The sequence below is a fragment of the Euprymna scolopes genome, chromosome 7, assembly GCF_053919585.1.
Source record: "Euprymna scolopes isolate OS-2025 chromosome 7, ASM5391958v1, whole genome shotgun sequence".
NCBI lineage: Eukaryota > Metazoa > Mollusca > Cephalopoda > Sepiida > Sepiolidae > Euprymna > Euprymna scolopes.
In genome coordinates, this window is record NC_136488.1 from 115,827 (window position 1) to 139,681 (window position 23,855).

Sequence of the window (23,855 nt, forward strand, 5' to 3'; positions counted from 1 at the left end):
AAAATAAAAATAAATGAAAGCTAATAAAAATCTGAAATTTTATGTCGAAAAGGTTGTAAAACATCGGGACATTTAGAGATATCGGAATCAGAAATATGTGTCCCTATTTTATGAGTGGCACACGTCAGGGGCGGCATTTTGAGAGGTTAAAATAGAAAATAGAAAAAATAAATAAAAGCTAACAAAAAAATCGGATTTTTTTTTTAAACTCGGAATTTTTAGAGGGATCGGAATCAGAAAAATGTGTCCCTATTTTACGAGAGGCCCATGTCGGGGGGGGGGGGCATTTTGATGGGGGAAAATAGAAAAAATGAATAAAAGCTAACAAAATATCTTAAATTTTATACCGAAAAGTTTTTAAACAATCGTTCCAGAGGTATCGGAATCAGAAAAATGTGTTCCTATTTTACGAGCGGCCAATGTCAAGGACAGCATTTTGATGGGGGGGGGATAGAAAAAATAAATAAAAGCTAACAAAATATCTTAAATTTTATACCGAAAAGTTTTTAAAAATTTGGAACTACTGGAGATATTGGAATCGGAGGGTCAGCAAATCAACTCTCTTGAGTTCACAATTTCGTTTGTCATCAATCCAAATCTTAAAGAGAATTGACATTTCCCCTTCACTCGTTGAAAAGCGAATTCAATGCATACAAGCCATTTGAACCGCATCTTAAGATTTTTTTACAGCGATGACTTTTTCTTTCAAACAATACAATCCGACTAGAACTGTACTTTTATAAAATAAATCCATCGTTTAATAACGACACCTTTCTTCCTTGTCAGCACAACAGGATTTCATTTTAAATTCCGCATTAAAATAGGATTTCTATACATACAAGTCATCCGAATCGCAGTTCAAGTTCTTTTAACAACAATGACTTTTTTTCCAACAATAAAATCCGAATCGAATTGTACTTTTATAAAATCATTTTCGTTTAAAAAAACAACAATTTTTTTCTTTTTAACACAACAGGATCTCATTTTAAATTCCTCGGTGAAAAACGAATTTAAATGCACAAGTCGTCCAAATCGCATTTTAAGTTCCGTTGACAGCAACGACTTTTTTTTTCAACAAATATAAGAGAATTTCATTCCAAATTCCACGCCCCTTTGACGACGATAGTTAAAGAAATCCAACGAATCCCACTGGGATTAACAAACAAAAAAAGTCCGACTCACAGGTGTATCAGAATTTTTGGCCAAGTCGCCATAACAAACATTTGTTTGAATAGACACCTATACGTCTATCAGATTATAACAATATGAAAATGTAATTTAAACCCGTAAATTTTATTTCAATAAAACGAGCAAAGACCAAATTTTAATATCATAAAAGCTTTAATAGAGAAATAAACAATTTTATTTATTTTTTCCTTGGATTTCTTCACTTATAATTTCACGGAATGTCGAACAAATAACACGAGTTGAATCTTATATTTATTTAACTGGCAAAACATCACTTACCTGTTCGCCAGGACTAAAATATGCTTCCTTTTAATCTTCCTGTATGAGAATTTATTCATATTTATGTATTATAATCCATGTATTTTTTAAATGGAAGGATTTTTCAACCACATGTCACGATACATCGTACCGACATCGTCCATTAAAGAAACCGGATGTTAAGATTCTCACTTTGTTATATCTACGGAAGCCTATATGTGTAAAAAAAAAACACTAATTCAGAAACGTTAGTAATCTCGATATGGGATTATATTCCTTCAAATTTTCCACTTTTAAAGGTTTTCGGGGGCGCTGAAAACGTAAATAACCATTTATATATACGGCAAACGAAACTCGTAGTTTCCAAGATAAGAAATTTTAGTGGTCAGAAAGTGGGGGGGTCACTTTTTTATAATAATGTAACGTCAAATGTCAAATGGGAACCCACTTTGTGGCCACATTGGGCGTGGGCAATGAACACAATTTGGCCGTAATTCTTTAAAGACAAGTAAATAAGTCTGAGGTATGCAAAAACTATATAAATAAAACGAAACACTAAACAGTTACGTAGTCGTGACAGAAGTCAATATATAATAAATGAAAATACCGATATATATAAAATTTGTATTAATTCCAAAAAGAAACCAGAGACTAAAATTCTTAACATAGAACGTGGACGTGGGTTAGCGACAGTGTCGACCAGTTTAAAAGAATCCTTATGGATTTTCTGTCCGACTTATAAATACCAAAGGGAGATAACAGTACCTATTTACTATGCTTCCCCACGGGACAGAGTTAGACACCAGGGTCGTTTTTTAACGTGGAGAAAAGGTACAAAAATAAAAATTGTCTCAGTCGTGAAGGATTTCTCCTCCACCGAAAGAGAACAAGAAATAGAAGTGCAGCATCTGAAGAACAGATGGTATTTATTTGCTCCCCCACCGAGCAAATTAGGCACAAGGCCGATTTTTAATATGAGGAGTGAAGGGAGGGGGAAGGGGAAAAGGGGACCAGCTCCCGAGAAGTGGGAAATTGGAGCTGGTTAATGGTCAGGCATGTGGGGTTGCCCCCACATCTGGTCTTTACTAGTCATAGCTAGTCATAGCTTGCAGCATCTGAAGAACAGATACTACACTTTGATCTTGTTTATATATTTTATTGCTTTTAAAATTTTTGAAAATACAATTAAGTAAAAAACAAAAGATTTTTAAACAACAAAATTAGGCACAAGGCCCTACAAGAAATTGGGGAGGGGAAGGGTTCAGGGTCTTTGTGACTAAAGTGATTGAAAAGTAATAAATGTAGACTTTGGAGTCTTACTCTTGACTGGCAACATTTACCAAAATACCTCATTCACTCTATGGATCTTAAACTAACTAATAAATCCCCAGCGTTTAAGAATCAAAACCATATTTACAATTTATAAACAGTTGTCTGTGTGTTTGTGTATGCATTTTTTTTTTTTTTTTTTTTTTTTTTTTTTTTTTTTTTTTTAAAAGGTGTGTGTGTGCATGTGTGAAAAAATAAAGTTCAATTTCATTGGTAAATAAAAAAGTTTTTGAATTAAGAAAAGGATTGCTCGTGGAGAGGGGAAAACTAATTAAAAGTGTTCATATCAAAAACAAAAAATAAATCCTACTGGGTTGTTAGTGAGACCCCCCTGTACTAATCTAGGTGACTAGATCCCCCCACTGTTTTCCGGGGAACCGAAAACAAGCAGGGCGATCCCTAATGGGGATTGGGGAAAATATCTTAATGGCAGTGGGAGAAAACAAAGCAGCGGGTGGAGGGGGGTTGGAAGGTGACCTCTGAGTAGGGGAGTGTCCGGGGATGTTGAAAAAACAAGGATGTGGCACAAAGGGGATGGGCAGACTCAGAGGTTCTCTAGTACCAAAAAATAAAATCAGGAACAGGATCTCATTTATAGCACCAGTCAAGAGTCTTCTAAAGTTTTTCTTAGCTAGAACCTAAGCGGGATGGGTTCCGAAGGCACCAGCACTGCCTGTGCCATGCTTAAGGAGGGAACACGTATTGAAACTTGGCTCCTCGACAGATGCACAAACTAGTGCTGTGCACCCACCTCTTGTCAAATACCACTCTAGGCAACCTCCTCCAATCGCATCTGATCTTTACTTTAAGCAGATGTTTAAAGTAAATGATCAGATCCCGATCCGGAACAGATGTCCCTTCGCGGACCAACTTGAGGCGCGTGATCCAAATCACCATGCGCGCTACTGCCAGGATCGCCAGGACAACCATTCTTTCCTCCCTGGGGAACGGCGGCTCCATGTTGTACACAAAAAAACCTTCATCGAGATCGAGCGGACATTCGGCATTGATGCGAGCCGTTACCCCCTCGACGTACTCCAATAAGGGCTGGATCCGGCTGCAACTAAAAAACGCATGCCCTACCGTTTCGGGCTCGCGTTCGTCACAGCGCGGACAGAAGCCGCTCGTATTTTCTTTATACCGGCAGAGTTTGTCGAGAAGGGGCAGCGCGTTACGGACCAGTCGCCAGGTGAGGGAAAATTCCGAGTTGTTCAGAATCTCCCGTCCCGGCGCCCAACTCCAATGAGAACGGACAACCTCCATCGACCATCCCATCCGCCTACAAAGTGGATCCTTTGCGGTCCCCTCCACTAGCTCCTGATATAGTTTCTTTCTTGGCTGATCGAGGACACTGGTCCCCGGCAAAGCTCTAAGAGCGGTCCGGCATTCGGAGAAGAACTTAGACTCCCCCCTCGGTCTACGACGACCTTCTACCGAGGGGTTGGGTTTGAGATTGGGAAACGAGTTCTCAACCACAGGGACCCAAGGAGCGTCTTCTTCAAGCGAACGACCCAGGAAAGCCAATCTCTTGGCATTTCTATGACACAAGAGACTGGGCTGACCCAGGCCTCCCTCGCTCGGCCTCTGGACACAGACCTCTCTGCAGACATAATGCTTACCATCGTTCCACAATAGTGAATCGAGGCGCCCTTGCAAGTGGGTTAGTCGTTCTGCAGGGAGAGGAAGTACAGACAATCGGTAAAGGATGAGCGGAAAGACGTATGTAGCACACGCCTCCGCCCGACCCTTCAAGGACAATTTCCTTCCAATCCAAGTCTTCACCGACGATTTGACCTTGCCATATACTTCCGACCAATTCTTTTCCAGCTGAAGTCTCGGTCCAAACCAGACACCGAGAATACGGACCGGTCCATTGGTCCAGCTGAAAATACCTGGAAATGAGTTTACCCCGGTCCAGGCCCCCAACCGCAGGCCGACAGACTTGCTGCGGTTGAAGATGGCCCCTGTGACTTCTTCGTATCGAGCGAGCGCCTCGACCACCGCTTGAACGTCCGTGTGGCAAGACACAAACACGGTGACATCATCAGCGAACGCGGAAACCCTGGCTCGTGTGCCTCCAGGGAGGGCTATTCCGCGCAGGACTGGTGTAACCGCCTCGTCCCTTAACTTGCGAAGGAGGGGTTCCAACGCCAGGACGTACAACAGAGGCGACAGCAGACAACCCTGACGTACCGAGAGACAGCGGACGACTCCGACAGCTTACCGTTGATCTGCACCGCTACTGTCGGCCTATCATACAGGACAGAGATCCATTTGCGGAAGTCCAGATTAAATCCGGCGGCCTCTAACACAGCTCCCAGGAACCGATGGTCGACCCTATCGAATGCCTTGGACTGATCTAAACTGATCAGTGCGGCTTCTGCGTCGTCTTCTGTCCCCTCTATGATCGAGCGTATCAAATGCAAATTGTCTTGAATCGATCTCCCCTTCACAGCATAAGTCTGGTCCGGTTCGATCAAGTCAGTGATGACAACCTGCAAACGATTCGCAAGAAGCTTTGCCAAAATCTTTAACTCTGTGTTTAGCAGAGTCAAGGGCCTAAAATCGTCAAAATTTTCTACCCCACCATGCCGTTGACCTTTCCTCAGCAATGTGATCACTCCCTTGGTCACCTGTCCAGGGATGGAACCCTGAGCAAACTAATGGTTGAACATATCCTTCAGAATAGGGACCAACATGGGCGACAGCCTCAAGTAGAACTCGTAGGGTAAACCATCAAGCCCCGGGGATTTGTTGTAGCCGACCTGCTTCAACGCAGTAATGACCTCATGTTCAGTAACAAGACCATCACAGCTAGCCGCCCAAGCCGCCATGAGGCGGGGCGAGTCAGCCAAATAGCTGCCAAACTCCTCGACCCTGAGTCCGGGTAGTTGGGTGAAGCGCTCCGATAGATGCTCCCGAAACCCCTCGCAGATCTCCCGAGTCGAAGCTAGGGTGTGTCCTTCCAGGTTATGTACTTTACGAATGTACCCGACCGAACCACACCTTAAAGCAGCCTTACGCTCAACAGCGTCAACATTCACAGCCTCGTTGGAAACTTTCATTAATCTAGCCCTAATTACTTGACCTTCATACCGCTCGCTAGCCAAGCGGCTGAGGTCTTGTTTAGCTAGTGCTACCTCTAGGGGATCCCCCCTCTCCACCGCCCGGGTCAGCTTATCCTCTAAGCGCTTCTTTGCCTTAGCCTTATCTAACGCGAGGCGTTGGCTGTATTGGACAGAGAAGCGTCTAATTTTGGCCTTAAGACTAACCCACCACTTACTCCCTGTAACCGCCCCCACTAAAGCCCGCTGAATTAATTCTGTAACCTTCAACCGGTAGTCCTCCAACTCCAACAAGGTGCTGTTGAACTTCCAGTATCCGGCTAGTTTAGGCCTAGCACTTAAGTTCAAACGGGCCATAACTAGTTTATGGTCCGAGTGTCCTAACAAGTGGAACGTGGGGCATGATAGAAAGTCTACGTCGCCTCTTCTAATTAACATCCGATCCAAGTAAGTACTCGGATGGGAAGGCGTTACAGGATGCCACGTCCACATCTCCCGCCCCGGATGATCCAGACGGAATCTGTCGACGAGATCGCATGAGGCCATCAGGTCGAACAGAGTGCTGTCACACCGCACCGACCCACTAGTCCCCCCGACCTTATCTATTTTGGGATCAAGGATTGCATTCCAATCACCCATTAGAACTAACCGTTCCGGATCCACTAAGAAGCCCTCCAACCGTCGAAAAAAGGATGCCCTCTCTACAGCAGAATTGGGAGCATAAACAGCGACAATCCAAAAAACACTACTATTAATGGCAACATCAACAACAACTAGCTGCCCATCCTCACCTGCGTGAACAACATTCACCGACGCTGACAGGGTGCGACTCACTAGCAAAGAGATTCCACGACTATAAGTATTGCCATATGCTGAGTAAACATCATAATCGTTCACCAGCACCTGACAATCCTCGTCACAAATAAAGTGGGTCTCCTGGATAGCGGCAATATCTACCTTAAGAGATACCAAGTCTCTTACAACGCGCGAGGCCTTGCTTCAACACCTGATGCCCCTCACATTCAATGTAGCCAAGTTCAAAGCCATGTTCACTTACCTTATTCAGTGTCACAGACGGGTCTGAAATCCTTGGCAGTGAGGACATGGCAGGCCTGACCGAGGCTGCCGGTAAGTAAGTTTGCTGAGGGTACTCCGTCCTTGGCCACACCTCCCACGTCCAGGGGGAGGGTTAGTTTAAGTGCCCCGTAGAATGAGGGGTAGATATACGCAGGGACTCTGCCCTCACACTTAAAGAAAAAATTGTTCAGTGACAGATGGTCCCTGTCCACCAGCTGCTGGCCCGAGATCGCATTCTTTGCTGCCTTGATCATAGCCCAGAGGGCTTGAGTCCTAGCATCCTTGCTGACCCTAACAAAAGTGGTCAACATGGGAGCGTCCTTGAACTTTGTTGGGTCCGCTACGCTGTCGCCATCAATGTAGGTGAGACCCCTCAGCTTGTTATACCGGACCTTTTGCTGTCCTTTGAGGTCCGGTATTGTTTGGTGCGGGTCTAGCTCGCATATTCTACCTCCTGGCAGGAACGGTAGTTTTTTGGTTCGCTCCGTGCGAACCGCCGTTGTTAGGGAAGGGGGGCCTTTGGGTTGGGGGAGGGGGATGGAGTGGGGGTAGTTGGCACAGTTCCTTGCTGGGGTGGTTTTTCACAGGATGGGGGTGGTGAAGGGTTTCTGGGGGCTTTGGCGAAATCTGGGAAGGGGGATAGTTGCTCGGGCTGCTGAGGTAGTGGGATGACAGGGGGCTCAACTTGTGAGTCTATTGCGTTGTCTTTCTCAGTAGGGGTAGGAGGGTCGGCGCGTGTCTTCCTGCTCTTCCTCCTTCTGGCCCTCCTGATTTCTGTGGCACTCAGTTTCGCTGGTACTGTCGCTACCTCCTCTTCCTCAGACTCTTGTAATTTCCTCTTGTTTGAGGAGGGGGGTGCCTGCGTGTCCATGGCTTCTTGCTTTTCGGGTTGGTCTCTGGTCACCGTCTGTGAGGATGACTGTTGCGGGGTCTTCCCTTTTTTGGTGACCGTCACCCAACCCGTTAGCGCTTCTGGGAGGCTTGTGGTCGGAGCGGGAGCGGAGGCTTTGACTGGTGCTGCTTCTTTTTCTTTTCCGGTTGTCTTGGGTGTGTTTCTGGTCTTTTTGGGGCAGTCTTTGGCCATGTGCCCCTGTTGTTGGCATTGCCAGCAGTGGGGCTTTCTCCCTTCCACTATTAGGGAGAGGGTCCAGTCCCCGAACCTCAGCGTCGCCGGGATTCCAAAGAAGCCGGCCTTGTCCAGGACCATCTGAATCTTGTAGTCCCCGGTCATTATGTTCTTTTGACCGCGGACTGGCGTTACCTCCTCGACGTCCCCGTACTGGCTGAGGATGGCTCCCAGTTGGTTTGCTTCCATGTAACAGGGGACGTTCAAGGCGGAGACGTTTGCTCTTCTCCTGTTCAGGTACACCGGCTGCAGCTTGATGTTCCTGCTCTGGTGTGTGGTCCTGGACAGTTTGTCGGTGGCCTCTGGGGTGGGGAGCAGCACATCCCACTGTGCGTAGCTCCATCTGCAGACGTAACTGGCTGGGATGTTCTGCTCCAGCAGGAGTTTCAGCATGGTGTCCTTGTTGACACCCATCAGACCCCTCGTCTTCGTGTCTGACGTGATGAAGGAGAGGACTCTCTTCTCCAAGCCTTCGACCTGACCCGGGAGGGGTTTGATTGTGTTTCCCTCCGTGTAGTCTTTGTACTTGGAGTCGAAGAGCCTCTTGTAGTCCTCCGGCTTCATTTTGTTTGGTTGTTCTTTGGGGCCCCATGCTGATCCTCCCTCCGATTGGGTGTCTGCTGGTCCGGGGCAGGAGTTGTAGGTGAGGCCGTTGGCTGCTCTGTGACCGTTGTTGTCCTTGCCGTGCCTGGGGTTTGACCTTTACCAGTCAGAGTTGGCCAGTCCGCATTTGTCATCGCGTGCTGGCTTTCTCTGCTTTCCGGGTCGTTCCCCTCCTTCTTCTTTTTCTGCTGGGTGGCATTCTCTTTCGGGGATGCAGGTGCCTCCCCTCCTGGAGATGTGTTCGCAGCAGCGGTTTTTGCAGTTGCAGAGGTGGGGGGTGACGCTGCTCCCAGCTTGCGTTTGTTGGAACTGGTTGCCGCGTCTACCTCCACCCTGGTTTTCATCATCCCTTCATTGCCCTCTTGGGGAGTGCTGAGGGTTGGGATCATCGTCTCCTCTTCAAACAGCGCTTTTAGAGAGGCTAGGGTTGCGTTAACTAGCTCCTCTGTCTCTTCGGTTGCGCTGTTTCCTTCCATTTCTCCAGTTGAGGGGGAGTTGCCCTCTTGGGGAGCCGGTAGCACTGGTCTAGCAGACCCGTCCACTTTTTGGGGGACTTGAGATGCTGTAGGAGTAGCTTCCGTTGCGTTGTCCCCTGTCGGCTGTTCGGCTGCTGCATTATTCGACGGGCTGCCCTCGTGGGGAGCAGCACTTGCAGGTGGTTTCCGGGGGGTCGCCGCGGGCTGCGGCCCTACCCCTTCATCAGTTGTCAAGGGCGCCGCGCGCTGGGGCCCTACCTTGCTTTCTGGCGCCGTCACGCCGGGAGATGCATTAGCTCCTCACATGGGGAGTCGTCTGCGGGGGTAACGCTGCGCATTCGGGGTGACGTACCCCTCCTGCCTGGCATCGTGGCGGTTGCACTGGCCGCTGACGCGGACCAAAGTGTAGTGGGAGAAAAGAAAACCCAGGGGAATGGAGGGGGAGGAGGGGGAGGAGCGGGCTCAGAAGAAATTAGTGTTTTTGACTTCCCCTCACGGGGATGTCGGGTTAGCAGCTCGAATCCCCCCGCGAGGGGGGAGAGCAGAGAAGAAAGACGCAGTGGGTGCTAGCGGGTCAGAGAGAGAGGGGATAGGCATCCCTGCCCACAGAGGGGAGCAGAAACGAAGCACCCGCCCTACCCCACGTCACCCTACCCACTAACTACCCCAACGGAAGCGAGAAAGAGGACCCTGTCTGCTCGATCCACTGGGAGAACAGCGAAAATAGACAAAGTTTGGGCCTGGCAGGTCAGAGTGCTGCTCAGGCAATTAAGTGTGGAGAAATTAGACCATCTCCTGTCTCTAGAGGGAAGAAACCGGAACGAAGAAAAAATGTATGCAAAAAACGAAAAAAGAAGGTCTCAACTACCAGCTAGTGGTGTTGGTCCCGAGATTCCAGTCTCCCAAAAGAAGGGATCGGTTTCCGGGTCCAAGCTCCCACAAATGTGGAGTCGGTCCTCTAGGTCCTGACTCCCCAAAGGAGGGGGTCGGTCCTTGCTAACAAAAGTTAGTATGAAAAAGCACCTTAACCTAGCCTGAAAGCCCGGTGGTGGAAAGTTTAGTAACTGAGAGAACAGATACTACACTTTGATCTTGTTTATATATTTTATTGCTTTTTTAAAAATTTTGATAAAAGGACGATAAGTTAACTTATCGTCTTTTTTTTCTTTTTCTACTTGTGGCGTTTGTATGCTACATTGCTACCATACGTGAAAACTGATATCTTTTATTTTTGTATTTACACGGATTACAGATTAACGAGCAGAGTAAATGTAATATATTTTTTTTAATATCTCAAAGAAATACCTGAATTTTTTTATTTATTATACTATAAATCTGCATTATTCGGTATCGTCTTTTTTTTTTTTTGTATCGAAAAAAAGGAAAGCAGGAATTAAATATAAAAATATACACTGACCGAAAAATATTGACTGGAAAATTCTAAACAAAAAATAAGCTTCCACTTAAAAACAAAAAACAAAAAAAAAACAACGTGGTTATCGAAAAAAAAAAAAAGGATTTACACTTTGGACTTTACAGGTAAATTTGCACATAACTGTTCTTTTTTTGTTTTAAATTTGATTATTTTATTTATTGATGTTTTATCTTCAATTTGTGATGTATAAAACTTGCGCACAAAAATTATTAAAATTCTCATAAACATTTCAAAATGGGGGGAGGGGGATTTATAAAACAACGTTTGTCTAAAATATTATATTCAGTTTATTGGAAAGAGCATAAAATTTCACATTCACCCTGAAAAAACCGTAAAAATCGAACCAATAGAAAAATTTTGATAGATTTTTAAATTTAAAAATTGAAAAATATTCAGCTCGTAAAAATCAATTGATTTCATTACGTAAAAAAATGGCTGCCTGAACGCACGCACTTTGTAAACACTGTTTTTTTTTTTAATGAAAAATAATATTTCTATTATTTTTTAAACAACTTAAATAGTTTATTTTGGAAGTATATTCTATAAAGAAAATAAATAACACACTTTAGAAAGAGAAATTACGAGTTTTCTGTATTTTATTCGCAGTTTTCTGTTAGGGGTGTCAAAAATTCCCCCAAAATTCTGATACACCTATCACTTCATATCTTCAACCTTCGCAGTTTGACACGACTCATTCAATTCTCTCTTTGACAACGCTTTTCAATTTTCAACGCGACTTTTAATTTTCCAGGTTCGACGCGAATCATTTAACATTTCCCATTTCATCTCGGCCGCATTGGTTCCATATTTAACGACGAAATAGCTCCTAATAAAAAAAAAAAACCTGGGACTCGATTCTCGGCGACACTCTCCACTCTTACCAGGTTCCATCCGGTTCTCGAGAACTCAACGGCTCGACTCTCCCAAACATCTTAACTCCCGGCCTTATATTATCTCATTTATGCAAATTAATGTGCATTCGAACCTGCTGATTCGTCGTCTTCGTCTTCCATCGCTCGGGTTTCGAGTTCGCACATGCAGCCCACCTCCGTGACTGCAGTCACCTTTCACTACACTTTTTTAATAGAACAGACGGGATAAGCTCAGGTCTAATGAAAATATCTTTAAAATCTGTTGTCTCTATATGACAAGATAAAAATCGTCTAGAATAAAGCGAAATAACGAGATTAAACTAACGGAAATGAAATCCACGCTGTTTTATCTATTAAATTAGGTAAAAAAATTGAATCAAGAAAAATAACTTGGTAAAACTAATGTTTAAAATCAGTGCAGTTTTCTCTAATACACAAGGTAAAAATAGGCTAGAACCAAGGGAAATAACTAGATGAAACCAATGTAAACATCTTTAAAATCACACCTGTTTTCTCCATTAAACAAGGTTAAAATAGATTAGAATATAAGAAAAATGACTAAATAATACTAACTGAAAAAAATCATAAAATCACCACTGTTTTCTCTATTAAACTAAAATCAAAGGCAAAAAACTAGATCAAACTAATGTAAATATCTTTAAAATCACCTATTTTCTCTATATATTTTTATACAAGATAATATATTGTTATGATTGTTTGGACACGTCATTTAATCTGATTTCTTATTGGCAACATGTTTAAGGCGTTGAAACCTACGACCTTCATCGGGTGTAAAATTCATGTATTTCCTCAACTAAGGAAAAGGGGGTTGCTCTGAATATAATAAAAATACCGTTGTCTTCTCTATAAAACATGGTAAAAATAGATGAAACTAATCAAAGTATCTTTATAATACACGCCTTTTCTTTATTAAACAAGTAAAATAAACTAGAATCAAGGGAAATAAGTTGATTGAATTAAGGAAAATAATTCAAAATAACAACTGTTTCTCTATTAAACAAAGTAAAAATTAAGTAAAATCAAGGGAAATTACTAGATAATATTAATATAAATATCTTTATAATACTGCTGTTTTCTCTATTAAACAAGGTAACATTCAAGAAAAATAAATAGGAGAAACTAATGGAAATTTCTTTCAAATCACAGCTGTTTTTTTTTTTATTAAAAGAAGTAAAAATAAACTAGAATCAAGGAAAATAACTTGATGAAACTAATAAAAATATCTTTAAAATAACCGCCGTTTTCTCTATTAAACCAGCTAAAAATAGACTAGAATACGAGGGGCGTGCAATAAGTAATGCCCTTGACTCACTTCCAGTTGTCTGATCTAGCTGAAATTTTGCATGTGCAATGATTTATATCTCTACGGGTTATGTGGCAAATTACAACTTTGAACTAATTGTGGTTTCTGTTTTACAGGTGTTTGAACTGAGTCAGGTGTGAAATGGAGCCTGTTGAATGTCGAGCAATGATTCTGTTTTTGTATTTGAAAGGACGCACATCACAGGAGACTTTTGATGAAATGAAAGAAACTAATGGTGATAATGTCCCAGCATATAACCTTGTAAAACGCTGGCATCGTGAATTCAAACATGGCCGGAAGTCTGTGGAAACAGCTCCCACACCTGGTCGCCCCCCCCTTCTGCCATTGATGAGGCATCTGTCCGTCAAGTTGAGGCTGCCATTATGGAAGATCGGCGTATTACTATTCGCCAAATAGCCCAAGATGTCAAGATTAATACAGGACCTGTGGAAACTATCATTCATGATCATTTGCATATGCATAAGGTGTCTGCCAGATGGATTCCCAGGTTGCTCACACCATTCCAGAAGCGAGAACGCGTCGAGTGCTCGAGGATGAATTTGGAGATGTGCGAAGAAGAAGAGTCAAAGATTTTCAAAAGACTGATTACACGGGATGAAACCTGGGTCCATCACTATGATCCAGAGACCAAAGCCCAGTCAATGCAGTAGAAGCACTTGGACTCACCACCTCCAAAGAAGGCAAGGGTGCAGCCCTCCGCTGGCAAGGTCATGCTCACAGTCTTCTGGGACCAGGATGGAGTAGTGATGGCAGATTTCCTGGCAAAGGGTACCACAATTACAGGAGCCTATTTTGCTTCACTTTTGAGGAAATTAAGGGAAGCTATTAAAATCAAGAGCTGGGGCAAGATCAGCAAAGGTACCCTCCTCCTGCAGGACACCGCTCCAGTCCACAACTCACATGTCACCAGATCAGAAGCTCGGGCATGTGGTTATGAAATCCTTCCCCATCCTCCTTACTCTCCTGACCTTGCACCCTCTGACTTTCACTTCTTCCCAGCCAAAAATGGTCTCCAGAGCTGCATCAAACGAAGGGAGAAATGCATAACTCTGGGTGGTTCCTATGTAGAGAAAGACTAATAACTGTGCCAAGTTTCGTTGCTCTACTGCTATGAGAAGTGGGTCAGGGGCATTACTTATTGCATGCCCCTCGTAAAGGAAAATAACAAGATGAAACATATGTAAATATTTGTAAAATAACCTTTGTTTTCTGTAGTAAATAAATAGAAAAAAAACTAAACTCAAGGGAAATAACTAAATTTAACTAAATTGGAAATAGACTAAAATCAAAGAAAATAATTAAACAAAACTAATGAAAATATCTTTAAAATCCAAGCTGTTTTATCTATTAAAAAAGGGAAAAATAAACTAAGATCAAGTGAAATAACTAGATTAAACTAGTGTAATTACCTTTTAAATCCATGCTGCTTTTTTCTATAAAACAAGGTAAAAAATAATTTTTATTTCATTTTTTTTTTACACAGTGGTCACCACTTATCAAGGCCCGGAAGCCACTCAGGGATAAGGGTTATTGCAAGTACATTACGTTAGTGTGGAGATTTGATGAAGTGTTTACTTAAGGGGGCGGTTCATTAGGAATAGAGAAACATGAATGTGGGATACATCTGCTGGATCTTAGAAGCTGGTGAGAGAAAAGAAAAATCACAAAAAAATCGGGCAATTAGATAGAATTTAGGCGCAATTAAGTTGTTGGGCGCAGGAAAGGTGTTAGTTAGTTAGGGGTGATAATTCTAAATCCTCGTCGAAGTTTCAAGAATCCAAGCAAGGAAATCCGAGTGAATCTGTATGAGAAAAAAAAAAAGGTATATCTTAAACTTCGGAAGCCAACCACAAAGATTTAAGTATATGAGCTTTGGTATGTCCCGTGTAAGATAGTTATAGAATAAAAAACAAAGCCATACTTGATAAGACTAAACATGCGGAAAGAGAGATCAGGACACTAGGGGCGCAGGAAGTCGTCCATTTCGAGAAAGGTGAAAACCTCTAGTCTGCGGCATATGGGTGGCTGGAAAATAGCTTATGTGAATCATAGGTAAAGACCCTACACCCAAAAAGTAAATGCCACAAAGATCAGAAAGGTTCTGATCTTATAAAAAAATAAATAATTGTGAAGTCGGCCGTGAAGGGCTGACTGAAAGAGATTTTTTTTTTCGTTTGTTTTTTAGCCTGATCTTTCTAGCCGTGTGGTTGTGTAGATGTAAAAATAAAAAATGTACTAAATTTAAAAATGCATACATTTTTATTTTGTGAAATATGGAAGGGAGGGATGTTACATGATAAAGGCTGTCCCCTTTTCATGTAAGTATAAAAATGGAGAATTTAGTTTAAAATGAAAATGAAATGGCATAGGCGAAATTCGAACCTTGTAATCTAGTTTAGAAATAGATTACGTGTGAGAATTTAAAAATGTAAAACAAAACATTTGTTTAGAAATAGATAAATATTTCAAGAAAAGAATGTGAGCTGTCAAGTTTATTATGAAATTTTAAATTGAAAGAATGCAGCTTATAAGATAACGTTTTAACATATTGAATATAGGTTAAAATTCCTTTTGTAGAAATAGGAAAAGTTTGGACACGTATGTCCAGGACACGTGAAAGAATGCACATGTTTTAACATGTGTATGACGTCACGGAAAATAGAAAGTTCGAGGGATAGAGAAAAACTTTAGTTAGAAAACAGTCGGTGAGAAAACTCGGAGGCTCGTCTGGAAGCGAGACGTCACTTCAAGGAAAAATGTGAGACTTTGAATTCTTGATGATGGAATCACGGCCGTGTGAAGAATAAACCATCAAGTTTTTTTGTAAAGCTCGTCTTGTGTCTTATGTTTCTTATACAAAGGTAAAGTCCAATTGTATTATATTTTTGTGTTATATGTATTTACATACACGTCTCAACAGCATCATGTCTACACAATGTCCGAACTGTCTGAACACTATATTCCCTTAACTCCAAGAGTTTCTTCTTCCATTTAACACAAGAAAAGAATGAACATTTAATATATAAGAATAATAATATGAACAATCTATCTAAGTCTCTTCCAACATATCTCTCTGAGTCCTCTTCAACATTCCCCTCTCTCGGAGTCTTACAACATCCCTCACTGTAATAAGACTCCTTCTAAGCATCTCTCTCTAAGACTCTAAGACTATCCTCTCTCAATGAAACCCCCGATATGCAACAGGAAGCAGGCAGATGGAACAGAGTTCCACAGGCGTGCAGTTCTAAGAAAGAAGCTTTGTTCATGGAATCCACGTTTTGATTTAGGCACAGATAAAGAGTGGGGGAAATTTTTCACAGTGGATTCAGCTAGACGGGTGTTTTTCGTGAAAGATTGGCGAGGGGGGGACCATAGATTGGAGTTCAGACGAGCACCTTCCATGGAAATAACGATAAAACAAGGATAGGCTCGCAACGTCTCTTCTGTGGGAGAGAGGTTGCAGGGTAGAGAAAAGAGCATCTCCCACTAAGCCACGAAGTCTATTTTGTACTCTATCAAGGCAGGATCGGCTGTTTTTAGCAGCTCCTGCCCAGATATGGCAGCAGTATTCCATCCTTGGACGTACTTGGCTTTTATATAGATAGAGAATTGCATCAGTAGTGAGATATCTTCTGGAGCTTATCAAGGGAAAAAACTTGATGAAACTAATGAAAATTTCTGTCAAAACACTACTGTCTTCTCTACTAAACAATGGAAAACCCAACTAAATTCAAGGGAAATCATTGGATTAAACTAATGAAAATAACTTAAAAATCAACGCTGTTTGCTCTATTAAACAAGGGAAAAATAGACTAAGATCAAAGGAAATAAGATGAAACTAATGCAAATCTTCAAAATACCACTGTTTTCCCTATTTAATAAGGGAAATATAAACTAAGACCAAGAGAAGTAACTAGATGAAACTCATATAAGTATCTTTAAAATCACTGCTGTTTTCTCTATTAAACAAGGTAAAAATAGACTAAAATTAATAGATATTTCTAGATAAAAGTAATGTAAATATCTTTAAAATCGCTGTTGCTTTCAATATTAAACAAAGTAAAAATAGACTAGAATCAAGCGAAATAACTTGATGAAAGCACTGTAAATATCTTCAAAATGGTTGCTGTTTTCTCCATTAAACAAAGTAAAAATAGACTAGAATAAAAGAAAAATAACTAGCTGAAACTAACTAAAATATCTTTAAAATCAACGCTGTTTTCTCTATTAAACACATTTAAATAGACTAGAATAAAGGGAAATAACTTGATAAAACTAATGCAAATATCTTTTTTCTCTATTGAAGAATGTAAAAAACTATTTTATATTACAAAACTGAGCGTATGGAAGCAAGAAAGGAACAAACGAACAGGTTGGGTTTTAACTTTTATTTAAAGTTAAAACGATCGTGAAATGAACTGTTGACTGCGTCAAGATATGTCAGCAGCAGTGGCGGCGGTGGGGGTGTTAGTAGAAATGCTGGTCAAGTATTGATATAAACTTGGCCACAATCTGATGTTATTGTCCGGCTGTTACAGGGGCGGCGGGCGGCAACAGGAGCAGCATGGCTTTGGTGTTTTGGTGTTCTGGTGTCTAATTTTTGTAGGAATTTTTGACACCCCTAACACGAAACTGCGAATACAATATAAAAATCTCGGAATTTCTCTGTTAAAAGTGGGTTATTTATTTTCTTTATGGATTATACTTCCAAAATAAACTATTACAGTTGTTTTAAAAGTAATAGAATTTTTTTTTTTTTTTTTAAACAGTAATGAATTTTCCGAACTCAATATTTTTCAATCTTTAAACTTTAAAAATCTATCAAAATTTTTCTATTGATTCTATTTTTACGATATTTTCAGGGTCAGTGTGAAATTTTATGTTCTTTCCAATAAATTGAATATAATATTTTAGACAAACGTTTTTTTTTTTTTTAATTCACGACCCCCCCCCCCATCCCAATTTTTAAGTGTCTATTAAAAAGTAAATACTTAATTTAGTACCTGGAAAGTAAATAATTAATTTACTCACAAATTGAAGAGAAAAGGTCAATACATAATATATTCAAATTTAAAAAAAAAAAGACATCGTGTTCTTTTAGAATTTTACCTGTAAAGTTTGAAGTTTAAAACCTTTTTTTTAAACCACGTTATTTGTTTTTTCTTTTTTCTTTTCAATGGAACCTTGGTCCTTGCTCCTTTAATTGAAAAAAAAATTAGGGCTTGAATTACATTTTTCGAGGAGTTATAAGCTTGGAAAGACAGGGGGTCGAATAATTCACGCCTCCCATTTTGTAAATGTCTAATAATAATTAATTTAGACTCGCTTAAGTACATAATTATTTACTCACAAATTGAAGAGAAAAGGTCAATACATAATATATTCAAATTTAAAACAAAAAGAACATATTGTTCTCGTAGAATTTTACCTGTAAAGTCCGAAGTTTAAAACCTTTTTTAAAAAAAAACACGTTTTTTTTTTTTTTTTTTTTTTTTAATGAAATCTTGGTCCTTGCTCCTTTAATTGAAAAAAAAATTAGGGCTTGAATTGCATTTTTCGAGGAGTTATAGCTTGGAAAGATGGGGTGGAATTATTCGCTATTTTCACAAAATTTCTGACACCGCTACGCCGACGGATGCGGTGGCGGTTACAGCGACAGCAAAAGAGGAGTAGTCTTATGGGCTGCTGTCCAGTAGCACGGGTTTTTTTTTTTTAATAAATAAGCACGAGGGGGTTGGCAGCGACTGCGGAAAAGGAGCAATCTTAACAGCTGCTGTTGTTGATGGGCGGTTTGGTAACTGTGGCTTCTGCTGCTGGCAGAACAAACCTCGCTGTTTGATGAGCCATGGTGATCTGGTGGCGATGGCAGCGGCTGCGGCAATGGCGAAGAAGGAGTAGTCTTCAAGGCTGCTGTCCAGTATCATGAATGGGGTGGCGGCTGTGGCGATGGTGGAAGTGTAGTAATCTTAATAGTTGTCGTTGCTGACAAAGGGTTAATGTTTTATGAGATAGTAATGTGTGTACATATGTTGCCTGAGTTGTGTCAGCTGCGATGTTTGTGTTTTGGATTTTAATTTTTCTTTCGATGGACGGCTTCCTGTGGCAGTTTTCTTTGTTGAGATGAGTTGCGAGTTATTCCGTTGATGTGGGTATATAAAGAAATGCCTTTTGATGTTGTCATGTATGTTTAGTGCGATCATTTATGTTGTATCAATGACAGGGTTTATCTTAGCATCGGCATTATTATTACCGTCCCTGGTCCTGAAAAGTCCCCTGTCATAACGGTACCTAATGTCCAACCCCGGGTTATTTGGGGAAAGTTCATCCAACATTGCAACAAGATATAAGGGAAAAAGAGTAGATGCAAGGACACAGCCTTGTTTTAGTCCACATATAACTGGAAACTTTTTTGTTTCCTTGCCCTGGTGCGATACATATCCTGACATGCTGTCATGCAGTGCCTGGATGCGTTCTACAAAATGGATTGGGCAACCAAATTGGTTGAAAACTTTCCACATCGCATCCTTTGGAATGTTATCGAATGCTTTTTGTAGGTCATAAAATACAAGAAAGAGGGGTTTCTCTTGTTCCCTGCTTTTCTCCTGTAGCTGTCTAGCACAGAAAATCATATCTATTGTCCCCCAAGAGGCACGGAAGCCGCACTGAGATTCTGGGAGGACTGATTGCGTGACTTGCAGTAAGTGATTCAGTAGTATGCGGGCAAAGATTTTTCCCGTTATGGACAAAAGGGCAATCCTACAGTAATTACCAGATGATTTTCGGTCACCCTTTTTGAAGAAGGTTACTAGTACTGCGTCTTTCAGATCCTTTGGTATTTGACATTCTTCCCACATCTTAAGAATGAGAGCGAATAGCCTTGTTTTAAGATGTTGTCCACCATGGTGAATAAGTTCAAAGCGGATATTATCAGCCTGGGCCGCTTTATTTACTTTCATTTGCTCTATCGCAATTAGAAATTCTGTAAATTATGGTGGTGCATGCATCCATTATTGCACTGAGTACTGTGGGACCATTTTGAGAAATTCCTCATCTGCAGCAGATTCTTTATTGAGTAGAGTGGCAAAATGCTCCTTCCAACGATCCAGAATTGATTGTGGATCGTTGAGGATGGTGGCATTGTCTGCTGCAAGGAGTGTTCCAGTTGAGGATCTGATGGGGCCAAAAATTTGTTTTACATCGACATGGAAATTTCTAAGGTCGCGGTCTTCTGCAAACCCCTCTAATTCTAAAGCTTTCAGCTGCCACCATTTGTTTTCTAGTTCCTGTAATCTTGATTGACACTGGTCTTTTGCGGTTTCTGTAGATGTTGGTCTTATGCCGGCTTCGTGGGTATTGTTCATGAGCATGGCGAGCGTTTATCTTTTCTTGGATGGGTTGATTAATTTCAGCACAGCTTTCATCAAACCAGTCTTGATTTTTCTTTTCCTTTAAACCGACCGTGACTTTGGCTGATTCATTAATGATCTTATTGATTGACAACCATTCTTCTTCCAGGTTGCAAGAATTGGTTTGGTTTATACAAAGTTGTTGTTCGACGGTGTGTTGGTATTTTGTTTTTACCTCCGTTAGGTGAAGTTTTGAGAGGTTATATATATATTTTTTTTCGGGGTTGCTGTTTTAATTCAAATTTGGACTTCTTTCTGGTGGTATATTTCGCACGCGTGATCACCAGATGGTGGTCAGTCCAACAGTCATCTACACTGAGTGGCAATTTAGTAATGTGGATATCGTTTTTATCTTTCTGACGGACGATGACATAGTCTAGAAGGCGTCAATACTGAGATCGAGGATGTTTCGAAGTGGTCTTAAATCTATTTGAGAGCTGGAACTGAGTGTTGGTAATGAATAGCTCAAATTCTGAGCAAAGTCCTAACAACAGGTGGCCGTTTGAGTTGCATTTACCAAGTCCATGCTTCCCAATGACAGAGTTCCAGAGTCTATGGTCTTTCCGACTCTCGTGCTAAAGTCGCCCAGCAGCATTAATTTGTCGCATGGTGGAGCTCTGGTTATAAGCTTGCCAAGCTGCTGGTAAAATTCTCATTTCGACTTCACTGTATTAAATTAAGAATGGTTAATTCAATGATAATATCGGTAGTTCGAGAAATTAATTTTTCTTCGAGTTATATCAAATTCATTAATATGGACTTTAGGGAATTCTTTCGTAATGTTCCTGACAATTTGTTTTTTCTTTTTTATTGTTACAATTTACGATGCTTTATTTTCATTTAAAAAAAAGCAGAAAGAAATACATTCATCTTTTTACATAGATAAATAGATCGAAACAGATTAATAACTAACTGTTGAGTGATGCAGCATACCTAATCTACCCCCTTGGTTTGGTTGTAACCCTTTGCAACAAATCTTGCTTTGTATTTCGGGGATCCGTCAGGGTTTTCTTTAATTTTATATAACTAATCTACCACACTGAAAGTGGGGAAGTGTATAAACACAGACAAGTAAAATTCATCAACAACTCTGACGTACAACAAAACCAAACTTCTCCACCAAGCAATAATGACGAGGACTTCCTCCAAAGAGATTTGACAAAAAATCTAAAACCGAAAGAAGACCGAGAACAGTCTAGTGTTGATGAACCACTCAATATCATAGAATAAAGCAGTTATACACGGAGATACCCAGAGCGGGAACACAAGATGCCCAGCTACTTAGAGGACTATGTAACGACAGTTCAAGACGAGAGTGGTCACACACTTGTCAATTTCGACTACTGCTACAAAGTCTGTGAATTTGGTCCAACATGGATAATTTTCTCAATACTTTAATATATTATCCTATAAAACGTAGCTGTTTCACAGCTAATAATTAAGGTTTTCACCAGTAGCAGCATGGCGTTTTAAAAATAATTTGATATCTGAAATTTAGCTTTCATTAAGGACCTCATAAGAGCATTACTCATGTGCAGTCGACTTGCAACAAGTATTTCATCTAGAATTCTATTTACTAAGACACAGAAGAAAAGGAATACATATACATTTGACAAAAAAATGATTGTTACAATACATTTCATTCGATTTGACGAGAGAAAAATTTCGTCTATATAGCTATAGACAAAGTCCAAGTCACGCACTACTTCATCCATGAAGCGCTGAAATGTGCTAGCCGCGTGTCGTAAACTCTGAATGGAGTCGTTACCGCAATCTTGTAAGTAAGTTGCCAGAATCCATATTAAATAGAGAAATAGTCAACCACCTCAGCAGGAATAACCTTCTTAGTGACACACAATATGATTTCCGCTCTGCAAGATCTACCGCAGATGTGCTGACGGTTATATCCCACAGGATTAGTGAATCTCTTGACAAAGGCTTCCTTTCTAGGGCAATTGCTTTTGATATATCAAAGGCCTTCGACAAAGTATGGCATAAGGGTCTACTTCACAAGATTTAATCATTAAATCATTTCTCTCTGATAGGCTCATAAGAGTAGTGGTAGATGGACAAAAATCGGAGGCCTGCAATATAAATACTGGAGTCCCTCAGGGGTCAATCCTAGGCCCAACTCTCTTCCTGATCTACATCAATGACCTCCCAAAACACATACTTAAATCATTCGTTGACATCTATGCTGATGACACGGCCATCTACGGCAACACATCAAAGGCTGTAAATGACAAAGTTCTCTCTGATTCTCTCTCCTCTGATCTCAAGCGCGTGGTTCAGTGGGGGAAGATGTGGCTGGTTACCTTTAATGCATCCAAAACCAAACTCCTATCCTTACATCATCAACGCTCTGATCCCCATCTAACATCAATTGTGATGGATGGCTCTCGTCTGGGTGAGGCCCCGTGTTTTGACAAGCTTCTGGGTTTGACTTTTACTCCTGATCTGAAATGGAACATGTACATCAAGTCTGTTGCCATGGTCGCTGGAAAGATGGTGGGATCCTTCTACCGCTCCAGAAGATATCTCACTACTGATGCAATTCTCTATCTATATAAAAGCCAAGTACGTCCAAGGATTGAATACTGTTGCCATATCTGGGCAGGAGCTGCTAAAAACAGCCTATCCTGCCTTGACAGAGTACAAAATAGACTTCGTGGCTTAGTGGGGGATGCCCTTTTCTCTACCCTGCAACCTCTCTCCCACAGAAGAGACGTTGCGAGCCTATCCTTGTTTTATCGTTATTTCCATGGAAGGTGCTCGTCTGAACTCCAATCAATGGTCCCCCCTCGCCAATCTTTCACAAAAAACACCTGTCTAGCTGAATCCACTGTGAAAAATTTCCCCCACTCTATATCTGTGCCTAAATCAAAACGCGGATTCTATGAACAAAGCTTCTTTCTTAGAACTGCATGCCTGTGGAACTCTGTTCCGTCTGCCTGCTTCCCATCGGACTACAACTTGGATGTCTTCAAGTCCAATGTTAACAAATTCCTAATGAACCGCCCCCTTAAGTAAACACTTCATCAAATCTCCACACTAACGTAATGTACTTGAAATAACCCTTATCCCTGAGTTGCTTCCGGGCCTTGACAAGTGGTGATCACTGTGTAAAAAAAAAAAAAATGTCGGCCGGATTCACTGTAATCTGATGGTAAGCCTTAATTAGGTCTAAATTGTAGAAGGTCTTACAACCATGCAGAGAGGAAGCAAAGTCTTGTATATGTGGAATTGGGTAACAATCAGGTACCATCATGGCATTGGGTCATCGGTAGTCTCCAGTCGGACGCCAATCTCCGTCTCGTTTCGGGACCATATGCAAAGGGGAAGCCCATGGACTAGACAAGGGGCGTATTATTCCTAGCTGCAACACGATTAAAGTTATTGGTGAAGAGGGAATAACTCTGTATCGCCATATATTTCATAATATTCTGCGAACTGTCTTTTTTATGTACCCTCAACAACATAACAGACTTCAACAACATAATAGACTTCATTTTACAACCTTCCCACTACGATATAACAGACATTCAGCTATGCCACATACACATGATAGATATACATGTCAAAACACACACAACAGATTTGAGTCTTTACAAATATGCACATGTTGAGTTTATACACCCTCGACATGATTATATAAACAAGGATGTTTAAACTTGT

At 41.2% G+C, this 23,855-nt stretch overlaps 1 protein-coding gene across 3 annotated transcripts in view; it reads right to left on the minus strand.

Annotated features, from left to right (window-relative positions):
- The window catches only part of LOC145279581 (uncharacterized), a 202,203-nt gene that overhangs the window by 23,392 nt on the left and 154,956 nt on the right, over positions 1–23,855 (minus strand). The window contains exon 1 of one of the 3 annotated variants that reach the window (XM_080130743.1): positions 1,468–1,605. The exons of the other annotated variants lie outside the window; for them this stretch is intronic. The gene's annotated coding sequence lies outside the window, so the exon portion shown is untranslated. Of the gene's footprint in view, positions 1–1,467; positions 1,606–23,855 lie in introns of those variants that run through there. 3 annotated transcript variants of the gene reach the window in all.